This window comes from Loxodonta africana, chromosome 12 (assembly GCF_030014295.1).
Source record: "Loxodonta africana isolate mLoxAfr1 chromosome 12, mLoxAfr1.hap2, whole genome shotgun sequence".
NCBI lineage: Eukaryota > Metazoa > Chordata > Mammalia > Proboscidea > Elephantidae > Loxodonta > Loxodonta africana.
This window is the reverse complement of record NC_087353.1, coordinates 72,228,388-72,246,700: the sequence shown is the minus strand read 5'-3', so window position 1 is coordinate 72,246,700 and position 18,313 is coordinate 72,228,388. Positions and strand designations below refer to the sequence as shown.

At 40.1% G+C, this 18,313-nt stretch overlaps 1 protein-coding gene across 1 annotated transcript in view; it reads right to left on the bottom strand.

Annotated features, from left to right (window-relative positions):
• The window catches only part of BMERB1 (bMERB domain containing 1), a 150,212-nt gene that overhangs the window by 118,018 nt on the left and 13,881 nt on the right, over window positions 1-18,313 (bottom strand). The gene's annotated exons all lie outside the window — the stretch shown is intronic.

Below are 18,313 nucleotides of genomic sequence, written 5' to 3'. Positions count from 1 at the left end.
CTCGAGAAGACAAAGTATTATAATGACATGTGCAAAGAGCTGGAGTTAGAAAACCAAAAGGGGAGAACACGTTCAGAGTTTCTCAAGCTGTAAGAACTGAAGAAAAAATCAAGCCTTAAGCTGCAATAGTGAAGGATTCTACTGGGAAAATATTAAATGATGCAGGAAGCATCAAAAGAAGATGGAAAGAATATACAGAGCCACTGTACGAAAAAGAATTAGTCGACATTCAAACATTTCAAGAGGTAGCATATAATCAGGAACCGATGATACTGAAAGAAGAGGTCCAAGCTGCACTGAAATAGTTGGCAAAAAACAAGGCTCCAGGAATTGACGGAATATCATTTGAGATGATTCAACAAACAGGCAGCGCTGGAGGTGCTTACTCGTCTATGCCAAGAAATATGGAAGACAGCTTCCTGGCCAACTGACTGGAAAAGATCCATATTTATGCTATTCCCAAGAAAGGTGATCCAATTGAATGTGGAAATTATAGAACAATATCATTAATATCACACACAAGCAAAATTTTGCTGAAGATCATTAAAAATTGGCTATAGCAAATATATCGAAAGGAAACTGCCAGAAATTCAGGCCAGTTTCAGAAGAGGACATGGAATCAGGGATATCACTGTTTATGTCAGATGGATCCTGGCTGAAAGCAGAGAATACCAGAAAGATGTTTACCTGTGTTTTATTGACTATGCAAAGGCATTTGACTGTGTGGATCATAACAAATTATGGATAACGTTGCGAAGGACGGAAATTCCAGAACACTTAATTGTGCTCATGAGGAACCTTTACATAGATCAAGAGGCAGTTGTTCAGACAGAACAAGGGGATAGTGATTGGTTTAAAGTCAGGAAAGGTGTGCATCAGGGTTGTATTCTTTCACAATACCTATTCAATCTGTTTGCTGAGCAAATAATCCGAGAAACTGGAGTATATGAAGAAGAACAGGGCATCAGGATTGGAGGAAGACTCATTAACAACCTGCATTATGCAGATAACACAACCTTGCTTGCTGAAAATGAAAAGGACTTGAAGCACTTACTAATGAAGATCAAAGACCACAGCCTTCCATATGAATTGTACCTCAACATAAAGAAAACAAAAATCCTCACAACTGGACCAATGAGCAACATCGTGATAAACAGAGAAAGGACTGAAGTTGTCAAGGATTTCATTTTACTTGGATCCACAATCAACACCCATGGAAGCAGTAGTCAAGGAATGGAACGACACATTGCATTGGGCAAATCTGCTGCAAAGGACCTCTTTAAAGTGTTGAAAAGCAAACATGTCACCTTGAAGACTAAGATGCGCCTGACCCAAGGCATGGTATTTTCAATCACATCATTTGCCTGTGAAAGCTGGACAATGAATAAGGAAGACTGAAGAAGAATTGATGTCTTTGAATTGTGGTGCTGGAGAAGAATATTGAATATACCATGGACTGCCAAAAGAACGAACAAATCTGACGTGGAAGAAGTACAACCAGAATGCTCCTTAGAAGCAAGGATGGCGAGACTGTATCTTACATACTTTGGACATGTTGTTAGGAGGGATCAGTCCCTGGAGAAGTACATCATGCTTGGCATGGTACAGGATTAGCGGAAAAGAGGAAGACCCTCAAAGAGGTGGATTAACAACCAACAAAATATGGTAGAGGAAATTGCAATCTGTGTCACACTGAAAGGGAGCTGGAAAAAAATAAATAAATAAACCAGTCGCCATGGAATTGACTCAGACTCATGGTGACCCCAATTGTGTCAGAGTAGAACTGTGCTCCATAGGGTTTTCAATGGCTGATTTTTTGGAAGTACATCTCCAGGCCTTTCTTCTGAGGCATCTCTGGGTGGACTCAAACCGCCAACCTTTCAGTTAGCAGCTGAGTGCATTAACTGTTTACACCACCCATGGATGCCAATGAGCTGAAAGGAAGGTGGAAAAACACTGCTGAGCACCAGAGCAGGGACAGAGCTGAGGGCAGGACACAGCTCTGAGACAACTGCATGATCCAGGCAGGCATCACGCACCCTTGGAGAATCACTATAATATGCCTCAGGCGATTAAAGATTCCGACAGTCAAGAAGCCTATGTCACTAAGTTTCACCCAGCATTTCCCAAAAGTATTGACCATGGTATCCGCCTTTTCTTAGAAAACCTATTAACAGCTGCTGTTCCTCGGAACACAATTGAGAAAATGCTACCTTTGAGAAAAGGCCCTCAGTCATAAAAGAGATCATTTCATTTGGGCTACAGGCATCCAGATGTCTGATTTTATAAATGTGGCAAAAAGGCAAATTACTACATGGATCCTATCTTTAAATCCTCCCCCTGATATACCCCTTTGTGGAGTCACCAGGTCTTTATACCTCGAGCAGCACATGCCAACCTAAAAAGTAATACCGAGGGGCTTAGATGCACCAGCCAACTTCAAGCTGCTTTGCTTTATTTTTAGAAAGCAGAAATGGCAGCTGAGTAAATGCTATAAATCTAGATACCTGAATCCAGTCCCACAGAGGCTAAAGTAATTTCTCTCTCAAGGCCATTTTTAGAAGCTTGTTAGCTGCTTGCCCAGGATCCCTACTTCCCTAGGAAGGGAAGCAACACTGGCCACGGTTGCTGAGGAATCAAATTCCTTGATTTAATTCTGCCAATATGTATTGAATTGTACTGTGTGTCAGTCTCTATGTTAACAGCCTTTTGAAGATGTGTTAGTTATCAGTCAGAGGATGCTATGGTAAAGACCTTGAGTATATATATATATATATATATATATATATATATATCTCTTTCTCTTTAAATTTTATTTATTTTGTTGTTGTTGAGAACATACACAGCAAAACATACACCAATTTAACAGTTTCTACACATACCATTCAGTGACACTGATTACATTCTTTGAGTTGTACAACCATTCTCACCCTTCTTTTCTGAGTTGTTTCTCCCTCATTAACATAAATTCATTGCCCTTTAAGGTTCCCACCCCATTTTTTGAGTTGCTGTTGTCAATTTGATCCCATATAGATAGTTCTTAAAAGAGCATAATATGGGGGTTAAGATGGTGGAATAGTCAGACACTTCCGGTGATCCTTTTTACAACAAAGACCCAAAAAAAACAAGTGAAACGATTTCGTTTATGACAAGCTAGAAGCCCTGAACATCAAACGCAAAGTGAGAAAATGGACTGAGTGGCAAGGGGAGGGAGAGATGGTTCAGAAGTGGAGAGGAGCTTCCAGACCTGAATCACCAGGAACACTCATGCTGTGGTGGGCTGGTGGTAGCATTTGGTCGCAGTTTTCTCAGGGAGAAATAGCCAGCTGCACAGCCTACTCATGCCTCTGGAACCAGAGAAGAATGCCACTCTCAGCAAAACCTAAGTACTTGCATATATTTTACCACATCCCTGGCCCTCAAGCTGGCTTCAGTGTCTGTCCATTTCCCTGGGCCTGAGATTGGTCCTGCTGTGTGCCCTGAGCCATTCTCCCAGCCTTAGAGAAGGAATAAATTCACAGTTGGGGAAAAGATAATCTGCCAGTTCCAATAACCTGGGGACAGAAGCAGCTCTTCTCCAGGCGTAAACACTCTGTGGACTTTGAATACCTTTCCCGCCTGCATGGACCTGTGTGGGCCTATTTCAGAAGAATAGGCCCTTGTTGGCAGAATGCAACTATTTCAGCTGTGCAGTGGAGGGGTGGGTGTTTGATGTTTGACACTACTTTGCCAATTAAACAGGGTCCTCGCCTACCCACATCAGGGGCCAAAGGACTGGTGGCTCCACTCAGGTCACCCAGCCACCTGTGACAGGGTTCCAAGGATAACTGCTACCTCCCAGTCCTTACAACCAAAGGCACTGGGTGCATGCCCAAGATCCATCTGAAGAACCCACCCACCTGTGCACTCTAGGGAACAGGGATGTGCTTTCCTCACAGAAGCTCAGGGGACGGTTGTCAGCCTCCTGCCTTGTTCAGAGCGTGACACCCTGCTGCAACCAGATACCAGTACCTACACCAATCACCTCTGCCCCTCTAAGACTGTAGGACAGAGCCTGTACCACACACTTGATGACCAATGACCTGGACACCTGAAGCTGAATCCGTATAAGAAAAGTGAATGGACTCCTGGGCTCATATACCTGGTAACAGCTCTAGGTATCTGGTGACAGGATGTTAGAGCTTCAAAGGTGAAAATAATCAAGCTAGCTCACTCAAGCAACCTATTTGGACATACCAAAACAAAACAAAGAAAGAAGCTAGGATATAGTAAGCAAACATAAACTAATACAATAACTTATAGATGACTCGGAGACAACAGTCAATATCAAATCACATAAAGAAGCAGAATATGATCTCTTCAACAAGCTCTCAAAACAAAGAATCAAGGGATCTTCTGGAGGAAGGTGCCTTCCTGGAATTACCAGATGCAGAATACAAAAGATTAAGATACAGAACTCTTCAAGACATCAGGAAGGAAATCAGGCAATATGCAGAACTAGCCAAGGAACACACAGATAAAGCAGCTGAATAAATTAAAAAGGTTATTCAAGAACATAATGTAATAAGAAGCAAGAATCCATAGAGACAGCAATCAGAAATTCAGAAGGTTAACAATAAAATTACATAATTAGACAACTCAGTAGAAAGTCAGAGGAGCAGAATTGAGCAAGTGGAAGGCAGAATAGGTGGGACTGAAGATAAAGTACTTGGTACAAATATATCTGAAGAAAAATCAGACAAAAGAGTTAAAAAAAAAATGAAGAAACCTTAAGAATCATGTGGGACTCTATCAAGAAAAATAACCTACAAGTGATTGGAGTACGAGACCAGGGAGGGATAACAAAAAATACAGAGAGAATTATTGAAGATTTGTTGGGAGAAACTTCCCTGATATTGTGAAAGATGAGACAATATCTATTCAAAATGCTCATTGAACTCCACATAAGGTAGATCTTAAAAGAAAGTCACCAAGACATATTATAATCAAACTTGCCAAAACCAAAGATAAAGAGAGAATTTTAAGAGCAGCTAGTGATAAATGAAAAGTCACCTACAAAGGAGAGTCAATAAGAATAAGCTCGGACTACTCAGCAGAAAACATGCATATAAAGTATTGAAGGAAAAAAATTGCCAGTCAAGAAGCATATATCCAGCAAAACTGTCTCTCAAATATGAAGGCAAAATTAGGACATTTCCAGATACAAAGAAGTTTAGGGAATTCTTAAAACCCAAACCAAAACTATAAGAAATACTAAAGGGAGTTCTCTGGTTAGAAAATCAATAAGATCAGATAGCAACCCAAGACTAGAACACTGGACAGAGCAATCAGATGTCAACCCATACAGGAAAATCACAAAAATAAATCAAGATTAAAAAAACACTCAAAACAGGGAAACAGTGATGTCATTATGTAAAAGAAGATAACATTAAAATAATAAAGATGGACTAAGAAATGTAATCATACACTTTCATATGGAAAGGAAGACAAGGCAATATAAAGAAATAAAAGTTAGGTTTAAACTTAGAAAAATAGGGGTAAATATTAAGGTAACCACAAAGGAGGCTAATAACCCTACTCAGCAAAATAAAATAAAATAAAATAAAAAAATAGACTTAGCAGAAACAAAATCAACTACAACAAATAAGAGGAAAAGGCAATATATAAACTACTCAGCACAGAAAATTAAGTGGGGAAAAGAAACTGTCAACAACACACAAAAAAAGACATCAAAATGACAGCACTAATACCCATCCATAATTTCACTGAATGCAAATGGACTAAATGCACCAATAAAGACACAGACAGTGGCAGAATGGATAAAAACACACACACAATCTGGTCTATATGCTGCCTACAAGAGATGCACCTTAGACTTAGAGACACAAACTAAAACTCAAAGGATGGAAAAAAATATATCAAGCAAACAACAATCAAAAAAGAGCAGGAGTGGCAATATTAATTTCTGACAAAATAGACTTTGAAGTTAAATCCACCACTAAGGATAAGGAAGGACACTATATAATGATTAAAGGGTCAATATACCAAGAGGATATAACCATATTAAATCTTTATGCACCCAATGACATGGCTGCAAGATACATAAAACAAACTCTAACAGCACTGAAAAATGGAATAGACAGCTCCACAATTATAGTAGAAGACTTCAACACACCACTTTTGGTGATGGACAGGACATCCAGAAAGAAGCTCCATAAAGACATGGAAGATCTAAATGCCACAATCAACCATCTAGACCTCAGAGACACATGCAGAACACTCCACCCAAGAGCAGCCAAGTATACGTCTCTTTTCTAGTACACATGGAACATTCTCTAGAATAGACCACATATTAGGTCATAAAGCAAGCCTTAGCAGAATCCAAAATGTTGAAATATTACAAAGCATCTTTTCTGACCATATGGCCATGAAAGTAGAAATCAATAACAGAAAAAGCAGGCAAAAGAAATCAAACACTTGGAAACTGAACAATACCCTGCTCAAAAAAGACTGGGTTACAGAAGATATTAAGGCTGGAATAAGAAATTCAGAGAATCCAATGAGAATGAGAACACTTCCTCTTGAACCTTTGGGACACAGAGAAAGCAGTGCTCAGAGGTCAATTTATATCAATAAATGCACACATACAAAAAGAAGGGCCAAAATCAAAGAATTATCCCTACAACTTGAACAAATAGAGAGCAACAAAAGAAACCCTCCAGCACAAGAAGAAAGCAAATAATAAAAATTAGAGCAGAATTAAATGAATTAGAGAATAGAAAAACAATTAAAAGAGTTAGCAAGATGAAAAGCTGGCTCTTTGAAAAAAGTAACAAAATTGATAAACAATCGGCCAAACTGAAAAAAGAAAAACAGGAGAGGAAGCAAATAACCCAAATAAGAAATGAGATGGGTGATATTACAACAGACCCAACTGAAATTAAAACAATCATATCAGATTACTATGAAAAATTGTACTTTAACAAACTTGAAAACCTAGAAGAAATGGATGAATTCTTATAAACACACTACCTACCTAAACTAACACAAACAGAGGTAGAACAACTAAATAAACACATAATAAAAGAAGAGATTGAAAAGGTAATTTAAAAAACTCCGAACAAAAAAAAGCCCTGGCCTGGACAGCTGCACTGCTGAGTTCTACCATTCAGAGAAGAGTTAACACCACTACTACTAAAGGTATTTCAGAGCATAAAAAAGGATGGTATACTCCCAAACTCATTCTATGAAGCCACCACATCCCTGATACCAAAACCAGGTAAAGACACCACAAGAAAAGAAAATTACTGACCCTTATCCCTCATGAACTTAGATGCAAAAATCCTCAACAAAAATTCTAGCCAATAGAATTCAACAACATATCAAAAAAATAATTCACCATGACCAAGTGGGATTCATACCAGGTATGCAGGGATGGTTCAACATTAGAAAAACAATTAATGTAATCCATCATACAAATAAAACAAAAGACAAGAACCACATGATCTTATCAATTGCCGCAGAAAAGGCATTTGACAAAGTTCAACACCCATTCATGACAAAAACTCTCAGCAAAATAGGAGTAGAAGGAAATTCCTCAACATAATAAGGGCATTTATACAAAGCCAACAGCCAACATCATCCTAAATGGAGAGAGTCTGAAAGCATTCCCCTTGAGACCGGGAACCAGATAAGGATGCCCTTTATCACTACTCTTATTCAACATTGTGCTAGAGGTCCTAGCCAGAGCAATTTGGCTAGATAAAGAAAAAAAGGGCACCCAGATTGGTAAGGAAGAATTAAAAGTATCTCTATTTGCAGATGACATAATCTTATACACAGAAAACCCTAAAGAATCCTCAAGAAAACTACCGAAGCTAATAGAAGAGTTCAGCAGAGTATCAGAGTACAAGATAAACATATAAAAATCAGTTGGATTCCTCTACACCAACAAAAAGAACATTGAAGAGGAAATCACTAAATCAATACCATTTACAGTAGCCCCCAAGAAGATAAAACATTTAGGAATAAATCTTACCAAAGATGTAAAAGACCTATACAAAGAAAACTACAAGACACTACTGCAAGAAACCAAAAGAGACCTACATAAGTGGAGAAACATACCTTGCTCATGGATAGGAAGACTTAACATTGTCAGAATGCCTATTCTACCAAAAGCCATCTATAGATACAAAGCAATTCTGATCCGAATTCCAAAGACAATTTTTAATGAGATGCAGAAACAAATCACCAACTTCACATGGAAGGGAAAGTGGCCCCAGATAAGTAAAGCATTACTGAAAAAGAAGAACAAAGTGGGAGGCCTCACTCTACCTGATTTTAGAACCTATTATACTGCCACAGTAGTCAAAACAGCCTGGTACTGGTACAACAACAGATACATAGACCAATGGAACAGAATTGAGAATCCAGACATAAATCCATCCACAGATGAGCAGCTGATATTTGACAAAGGCCCAAAGTCAGTTAAATGGGGAAAAGACAGTCTTTTTAACAATGGTGCTGGCGCAACTGGATATTCATCTGCAAAAACAATGAAACAAGACCCATACCTCACACCATGCACAAAACTAACTCAAAATGGATCAAAGACCTAAATATAAAATCTAAAACGGAAAAGATCTTGGAAGAAAAAATAGGGACAACGCTAGGAGCCCTAAAACATGGCATAAGCAGTACACAAAACATTACCAACAATGCAGAAGAGAAACTAGATAACTGAGAGTTCCCAAAAATCAAACACCTATGCTCATCCAAAGACTTCACCAAAAGAGTAAAAAGATTACCTACAGGCTGGGAAAAAGTTTTTAGCTTTGACATTTCTGATCGGTGTCTGATCTTTAAAATCTACTTGATACTGCAAAAACTCAACTACAAAAAGACAAATAATTAAAAAATGGGCAAAGGATATGAACAGGCACTTCACTGAAGAAGACATGCAGGTAGCTAACAGATACATGAGGAAATGCTCACGATCATTAGCCATTAGAGAAACGCAAATCAAGACTACAATGAGATTCCATCTCACTCCAACACGGCTGGCATTAATCCAAAAAACACAAAAGAATAAATGTTGGAGAGGTTGTGGAGAGACTGGAACACTTATACACTGCTGGTGGGAATGTAAAATGGTACAACCATTTTGGAAATTGATTTGGCACTTCCTTAAAAAAGCTAGAAATAGAACTACCATACGATCCAGCAATCCCACTCCTTGGAATATATGCTAGAGAAAGAAGAGCCTTTACATGAGCAGATACATGCACACCCATGTTCACTGCAGCACTGCTTACAATAACAAAAAGGTGGAAGCAACCAAGGTGCCCATCAATGGATGAATGGATAAATAAATTATGGTATTTTCACACAATGAAATACTACGCATCAATAAAGATCAGTGATGACTCCGTGAAACATTTCATAACATGGAGGAATCTGGAAGGCATTATGCTGAGTGAAATTAGTCAGTTGCAAAAGGACAAATATTGTATGAGACCACTATTATAAGATCTGAAAAAACAGTTTAAACAGAGAAGAAAATATTCTTTGATGGTTACAAGAGCAGGGAGGAAGGGAGGGAGGGAGAGGGGTTTTCACTAATTAGATAGTAGATAAGAACTTTTTTAGGTGAAGGGAATGACAACACACAATACAGGAGAGGGTAGCACAACTGGACTAAACCAAAAGCAAATAAGTTTCCTGAATAAACTGAATGCTTTGAAGGCCAGCATAGCAGGGGTGGGAGTTTGGGGACCATGGTTTCAGGGGACATCTAAGTCAATTGGCATAATAAAATCTATTAAGATAACATTCTGCATCCCACTTTGCAGAGTGGCGTCTGGGGTGTTAAACACTAGCAGGTGGCCATCTAAGATGCATCAGTTGGCCTCAACCGACCTGGAGCAAAGGAGAGTGAAGAATACCAAAGACACAAGGTAATTATGAGCCCAAAAGACAGAAAAGGCCACATAAACCAGAGACTACATCAGCCTGAGACCAGAAGAACTAGATGGTGCCCAACTACAACCGATAACTGCCCTGACAGGGAGCACAACAGAGAATCCCTGAAGGAGCGGGAGAGCAGTGGGATGCAGACCTCAAATTCTTGTAAAAAGACCAGTCTTAATGGTCTGACTGAGACTAGAAGGACCCCAGAGATCATGGTCCCCAGACTTTCTCTTAGCCCAAGACTGGAACCATTCCCAAAGCCAACTCTTCAGACAGGGATTGGAGTGGACTATGGGATAGAAAATGATACTGGTGAAGAGTGAGCTTCTTGGCTCAAGGAGACACATGAGACTCTGGGCAGTTCCTGTCTGGAGAAGAGGTGAGAAGACAGAGGGGGTCAGAAGCTGGCTGAATGGACACAAAAATAGAGAGTGGAGGGAAGGAGTGTGCTGCCTCATTAGAGGGAGAGCAACTAGGAGTATATAACAAGGTATATATAAGTTTTTGTATGAGAAACTGACTTGGTTTGTGAACTTTCACTTAAAGCACAATAAAAATTAAAAAAAAAAAAAGCATAGTGCTCAAGGCAGACATTTTTTACTAGTTAAACTGTTGTTCCATTTTAAGAAGACTTCGGAGGATATTTTTGGTTCAAGGTTTAAATATACATATCTTATATACATAAGAAGGCTTGATGATCAACTTCTGAGAGATCACAGCCATCGAAAACCCTGCAGAATGCAGCTCTACTCTGAAACACAGGGGATTGATATATAACTATACTGTCATTGTTGTTGTGTGCTGTCAAGTCAATCCTGATTCATAGTGACCCTATAGGACAGAGTAGAGCTGTGCCATACGGTTTCCGAGGCTGTAATCTTCACAGAAGCAGACTGCCACATCTTTCTCTCAATGAACAACTGGTGGGTTCAAGTCGGTGACCTTTCAGTTAGCAGCTGAGCACTTAACCATTGTGCCATCAAAGCTCCTAAACGGGTGACCAGCAAATGCTGGATTAACCACCTCTATATTGAATTAAGCTGAATATCTGGATGATGCTCTTAAAAAGTCAATAAAAATATCAGACATTTGGCGTGAACATCTGGATAAGTAATCACCTGAATTTTCCAGTGGCCCTCTGGACTCCATGTTTATCAAGCACAGCCTTTCACTGGACCACATTTCATTTGCAATTATCTTACGGTCTTCTGTTCTTAGCTGTAACTCTTGAAAACTAGGACCTTTCTTTGTGCTTGAAAACTGTGGTTAATTAAAAACATGAATTCTCACTGCTTCCTCTTCAGGAAAGCATGTAGGTTAATATAGAGGGGAAAATGTTTGCTTCAGAGGAAAACTATGCCTTGTCTAGAGGACACCTTTCCAGGTTAGCTGGTACTAGTCTTTCATGATCTTTGAGCTAGTTTACAATTCTGTGAATTGCAGGTAACTGAGCGCAATGCAAAAATAATTCTTGTACACATGCAAATTCTGTCCTGTGCTGAAGAAGTCCATCTGACTCCCCTTCCCTCCCCTTGCCTCCATATAAAAAGTTTTACCTCCATTTGTAATTCATTTCAAAAGTCTGGATCTATAAATAAGTCCGTTATTCAGATTCTCTTTTGAACCAGTTATCACATCTGCCTGACTGCCTCATTAATTAATAAGTAGAATAAAATCTTTAACATGCGTCCCTTTTTATATCTGCGTGACAGTCATGATTTTACCTTTTCCTGAAAATTATCTTTTAACAGTAACATAGGAAGGTACATTAATTTTTTTCCCCAGTGTTCCCTCAAATACGCCTTTGTCTCTCGCTCCTACTCCATGAGAACTATGAGTGAATGTCTACTTCAGCTGACACCGTCAGGTAGTAAGCTGGTTCTTTGGGAAACATTAGTTAATGGGTAATTTTGTCTTACAGTTTACTGTGTTTTGTTTTTTCAGAAAACGAATTAAATTAATAGAAAGGCTGGTCCACAAAATACAAGTGACGCATCTGTCTGTCTCTGACCTATTTTTGAATAATAGTTGCCAGTCATGATAACAGCAATAATATCTTTTGCATTCAGAAATGCATGTATTGACCTAGGACAACTGGACACATGGGTTAAATTTGTTTCCCCAGGAGCGATGATAGGTTTACAATTAAGGATTTAATCATTTATTTCCTAAGAGCTTTCGGGTGTTGGCCACCATGATCTGGTAGGGAAAATTCTTTATCGGAAAGGGAACTCACATTTGTTTAGCTCCTATTGGATGGAAACCTGGTGGCGCAGTGGTTCAGCACTTGGCTGCTAACCAAAAGGTCAGCAGTTCAAATCTACCAGCAGCAACTTAGAAACCCTATAGGTGCTATAGGGTTGCTATGAGTCAAAGTTGACTAGTCTTTTTTTTTTTTTTTTGGTGTTGGATATGCAGGATCAATGGGTTCTAGTTCTACTTCTGCTACTGCCTAGCTTGAGCACTTAAGGAAAATCGTCTTCTCTCTGACCTCTAGTTTTTTAATCCACTTTAAAAAAAAAAAAAAAGGTGACGGGTTAATTGTACTAAAAGCTACCCAGGTGATTCTAGGAAACCCTGGTGGTACAGTGGTTAAGTGCAACAGCTGCTAACCAAAGGGTCACCAGTTTAAATCCCATAGAGCTTCCATGGGACAGTTCTACTCTGTCCTACAGGGTCGCTCTGAGTTGGAATCAACTCGCCGGCACTGGGTTTTTTTGTTTTTTTTAAGGTGATTCTAACGTGCAGCCTGGGACTCACACGAGACTAGATTATCCCCAAGTACAAGTCATTTTATTCTGTGCCCTACGGAATCAACCATTGACTCAACAGCAATGGGGTTTAATGGGATGGAAGCAACAGAAGCAATTGAACACAGAAAGACCCATACGTGGAGGACGATGAGACACCTAAACCATCAAGAACACCTGATTTCTTAGAACACCGCTACACAAGGAAACTCATCATAGACCATGAAAGGAAGAACTATACATTCTTTCTCCTCCCCCTCCAAATGAAATGCTCATTTCAGCTGACAAAAGTCGAGGTGTCATTTGTCACCTGGTGTGGTCTACGTTCTTGGTCTACTTCATTATTTTCTGTGAACTCTTTGAGGTGGTAATCAAGAAAAAAAACGGTCAGTCGCTGGAAACAGACAATGTTTCAGAGAAAACTCTAGAGTCAAAGTTCCCTGGGCTGACACAAATCCGTCTCATTTCGGTAGCAGTTAGTTGTTTGAAAGGCATTTCTATTCATCTACCTGAAGCATTTTCTTTGTTGTAACCGAAAGTGACAATTTCTTCGTCACTTCAATTTGTGGTAAGTAGGAATATTCCTGGGCAGGAACGCCTTGAGGAAAATCAAATCCATTTTGCATGAAAAGACTTCTTTATGCTTCAAGAAGCTCATAATCGTGTTTCTCTTGGTTTAATTCTGAGCACATCCAACCAAGTTTTTATTGCCAGCACTTTGCGAGTGTATATGAACAGACAACTCTAAGACATCTGGAGAAAAAAAAGGGCAGACACCTAGGGACAAGATAAAGAGATACAACAGAAAAATTCTCTCAGGACCAGAGTGTCTGCATTATAAAACTGAGGGTGTTAGACTTGATCAGTAGTTCTTGACTGGGGGCAATTTTGCTCCCCAGGAAACATTTGGTGATGTCTGGAAACATTTTAGTTGTCACACTTTGGAGGGGGGACTGCTACTGGCACCTAGTGAGTAGGGGTCAGGGATGCTGCTAAACATCCTACAGTTCACAGGACAGCCCCACAGCAAATAATTATCCTGTCCAAAATGTCAATAGTGCCAAGGCTGAGACGGTCTGGACTAGATGGACTGCAAGTTTCCTTCCAGCCCTGACACTTCATGATGCTAAAATGCAACTTCCTACGTATAGTAATCAGAGTCGTTAACGTGTTTACTGCATGCTAGCCAACCAGTTGCCATGGAATCATACCTTGTGTGTCAGAGTAGAACTGCGCTCTATGGGTTTTCAATGGCTGATTTTTTGAAAGTAGATAAGCTGGTGTTTCTTTCAAGGAGCTTCTGGATGTACTCTAACCATCAACCTTTCAGTTAGCAGCCAAGTACTTAACCTTTTGTACCGCCCAGGAACTCCCTAGGCACTGTATTAAGCATTATACAACATACGTCACTCTTCAAAACAACCCTGTAAGGCAGGTATTATTATTATACCTGCCAAAAACCAGTTGCTGTTGAGTTGATTCCAACTCATGGCAACCCTATGTGTGTCAGGGTAGAACACACATAGGTGTGTTCACATAGGGTTTTCAATGGCTGATTTTTCAGAAGTAGATCACCAGGCCTTTCTTCCAAGGTGCCTTTGGACGGACTCGAACCTTCAATGTTTCAGTTAGCAGCTGAGTGTGTTAAGTGTCTGTACTACCCAGGGTCTCCTATTACCCCTACAGATGAGTTCAGTGGGGGCCAAAAGAGGTTTCATAACTTGTCTAAGGTCAACCAGCTAATAAGTGGGAGAGGTGAGCTTTGAATCCAAGCAGCCTGACTCCAACCTAAGCATTGATGTATTTTAATCACCGTAAGATATCACCTTCCCAAATTATCTCTTGAAATTATAAACTACAAGGAAAGACAGGATATAAAAAAGGGAAGAGGAAATTGCCAGAGTATGGAAAAAAAAAAATTTTTTTTTTTTTTATGGAAGTCCAAATCTCTTTATCTCAGTCGAGAAGAAAGACATAAAGCTAGCCTAGCCCTGGCTCCAGATAAGCCTTTAAGAAACAAAGCCCTACTATAAGGCAGAACTGATCCTTCGGAAAACGGACCTCTCAGCCTCCTAGAACCCAGCCTGGCACCTGGGCCCCTGCTGGGCTGCTCTTCAGGATGTCGTCTGCACTAGTTTTAACCAAGAAGTACTCCCAGAATGCATATAAACATGATGAAGGTGGATCGATCCTGCAGCAGTGCAGGGCCGGGTGACATTGGCTCACCAAACGGAACCAAAATGGAAATCAGCAAGCACTTTTGTTGCTTGACAAAATGATGGTCATTTTTAAGAGCTACCCACTAAAAGCATTTCACCCATGGAGTAGGGACTTGATAAATCTCTGCCTTTTGGCCATCTTCATTTTTCCTGGACTATGGAGGGCTATAAGTACAGGAAGGAAATTGTGAGTTAACGGAATACTGTTTCCCAAATCTATCTGCAAGACCAGGATCATGGAGAGGGAGTAGTTTATTTATCAATCTTGACACTCACCAGGAGGAAAGCTGGCAAGGGGGGTCTTGATGAGAAAAGCCAGTGCTATGATGTGATGATGCAGTCCTTAAAAAAGAACCAAAATAAAGAAAGGACCAAAAGTGAGGCTCCGCAAACTATTTCAGATGGCTTTGTCATTTTCAGAGCCCTGGTAGCGCAGTGATAAGCACTCGGCTGCTAACCGAAAGGTGGGCGGTTCAAACCCACTAGCCACTCTGTGGGAGGGAGATGTGGCAGTCTGCTTCCATAAAGATTATAGCCTTGGAAGCCCTATGAGGCAGTTCTACTCTGTGCTATAGGGTCACTATGAGTCAGAATGTACTCAGTGGCAATAGGTTTTTGTTTTGTTTTTCCTGTGTTAAATACCAGTAGAATTTAGTATATTTGGAAGTTTACAATAACTGTAGAGGGAGAAGCAGTCCTAGGCTCAAATCCCTTCTTCACTGATTGATGGGCAAAATTTTCACCTCTCTGCTCCTTGTTTCCCTAATATGTTAAAAAAAGAAAGAAAGAAAGAAAAAGACAAACCATGCTCATCTTACGGGGTTGTGGTGAGAATTAAATCAGATAAAACTGTATTTCCTCGATACTAAGACCCCCTTTTTTTCTTTCACATTTTAACATTCCTAAAATTAGGCTGGGAAACCCTGGTGGCCTACTGGTTAAGTACTATGGCTGCTAAGCAAAAGGTCAGCAGTTCAAATCCACCAGACGCTGCTTGGAAACTATGGTGCGGTTCTACTCTGTCCTATAGGGTCGCTATGAGTCGGAATCGACTCGATAGCAACAGGTTATTTTTTTTTAAAGTTAGGCTGCCTCTTCCCCCATCCCAACAACCTGTTATGCATTCTTCCAGGTTTTTTTTCTATAATAAAATCACATACAGATATGTGTGTGCATGTGTATATACACACATACATACTTTGTATGCATATATGTATGTATATGGCATATGTGTATCTATAAAGACCAAACACCAAACCCACTGCCGTCAAGTGAATTCCAAGTCATAGTGACCCTACAGGACAGAGTAGAACTGCCCCATAGGGTTTTCAAAGGGCGGCTGAGTAGATTCAAATTGCCGACTTTTGGTTAGCAGGTGAGCTCTTAACCACTGTGCCGCCTGGGCTCCTATGTGTATCTATATGCAGATATATGTACATGGTGTATGGTATATATACCATGAATATATGTTATATATCTACATCTATATATCTACATATACCAGTTGCCGTCAAGTCAATCCCAACTCATAGGGACACCATGTGTTTATATATGTATATGTATATATACATGGAGAGAGAGAGAGAGCTACAGAGAGAGAGTTTTGGGTCAGCTTGTTTTATAAAAATGACTTCCTATTATATTTATTTTCTTGGATCTCACTTTTCTTTCTCAATACTATCTCTAAGACAACTGTTAATGCCCTAATTCATTCCTTTTTAATGGCTGTGCAGCATTTCATAGTTGATGAACCATAACTTAGTCAACCATTCACCTACTGATGGGCCTTCACTTTGTGTCGGCTTTTTGCACACATGTCTTTGTTTGCCATTGTTTTTATTTCTATTGGATAAAATCAAGTGGGCTGCTGCATCAAAGCTGCTATAAGCATTTTAATTTTAATAGATGCTATCAGATTGCTTTCCAAAAAGACCATGAGACTCAACAGTTCCACCAGAAGCGTATAAATAACTCTTTCCCCTGCATGAAATTAGAGTGCCTTTTAAATTGACAGGTATACTCAATGTGGCCATGTTGTTTTTGTCTTTGTGGTTTGAAAAGGTGTGAATGACTAACCCGCAGTGTCCCTCACCATTGCTGACATCCGAGAATCAAGGAGATATGGTGTATAGTATATGTACAGCACACAACCAACCTGTACTCATCATCTATCACCCATCTGTCAGTCTGTCGTACTGTGATTGCTTGCATGTTGCTACGATGTCACAAGCTATGCCACCAGAATTTCAAATACCAGGAGGGTCACCCATGGTGGACAGGTTTCAGTGGAGCTTCCAGACTAAGACTAGGAGGAAAGGCCTGTGATCTACTTCCAAAAATTAGCCAATGAAAACCCTATGGATCACAACAGAATATCATCCAATATTGTGCTGGAAGATGAGCCCCCTCGGTTGGACCCAAACCAAACCCACTGCCGTTGAGTTGATTCCGACTCACAGCGACCCTATAGGACAGAGTAGAACTGCCCCATAGAGTTTCCAAGGAGTGCCTGGTGGGTTGCAACTGTCCATCATTTGGTTAGCAGCCATAGCACTTAACTACTATACCACCAGGGTTTCCCCTTGGTTGGAAGGCACTCAAAATACACAATGGCTGCAACAATGGAGTTGAGCACATCAATGATTGTGAAGATGGTGCAGGACTGGGTGACGTTTTGTTCTGCTGTAACTTACCTGAAAATCTTGCATCTTTCCCTCAAAGCAGGAACGCAAACATGCTAATCTCATTCCAGCATCAGGAACAAGCTGTCTTAACCAGGTGACGGCCAGGTGTTTCAGATCAGCTAAGACTCCAGCTTACTTTATTTATTTTTTAGTTTGACAATTTTGAAGGTTTACAAAACACAATTAAATCATTCGCACCCCAGTCTTTGTGGATTCATAGCCACCCAATTCAGCAACTACTGATTGAATGAGAGGCTTTGAAGTGCCAGACAGTGTCATAGACACTGGACATTCAGTCTTCAAAGTGAATGTGACAGGCAGGGTCCCTGTGTTCATGGCAGTCACAGGGAGGCAGAATCAAATAATTGCACTCAGTTCAGCCCATAAAACTTGGCTTGACCCTATTAGCACTCCTCTTCTCAGCTGTCTGCAAAAACAAGTCTGTAACAAAACTGAATTACTCTCTTGACAACATTTAGCTAAGGGGGCGTTGGATCAGCAAATTGTCCTGAATTCTGTTTCTTCAGGACAAGGTAGAACAATGTCACCTTTTGGTCTCTTTGTTTTCTATGGTTCCCACTAGTCCTTAAATCATCTGAAGGCAAGGAGTATATGTATGTCTTACTCAAAGTGCTACTGAACCCTCAAGAGCTTAGCATGTTACCTGGTATATAAGAGGCCATCAGTAAAT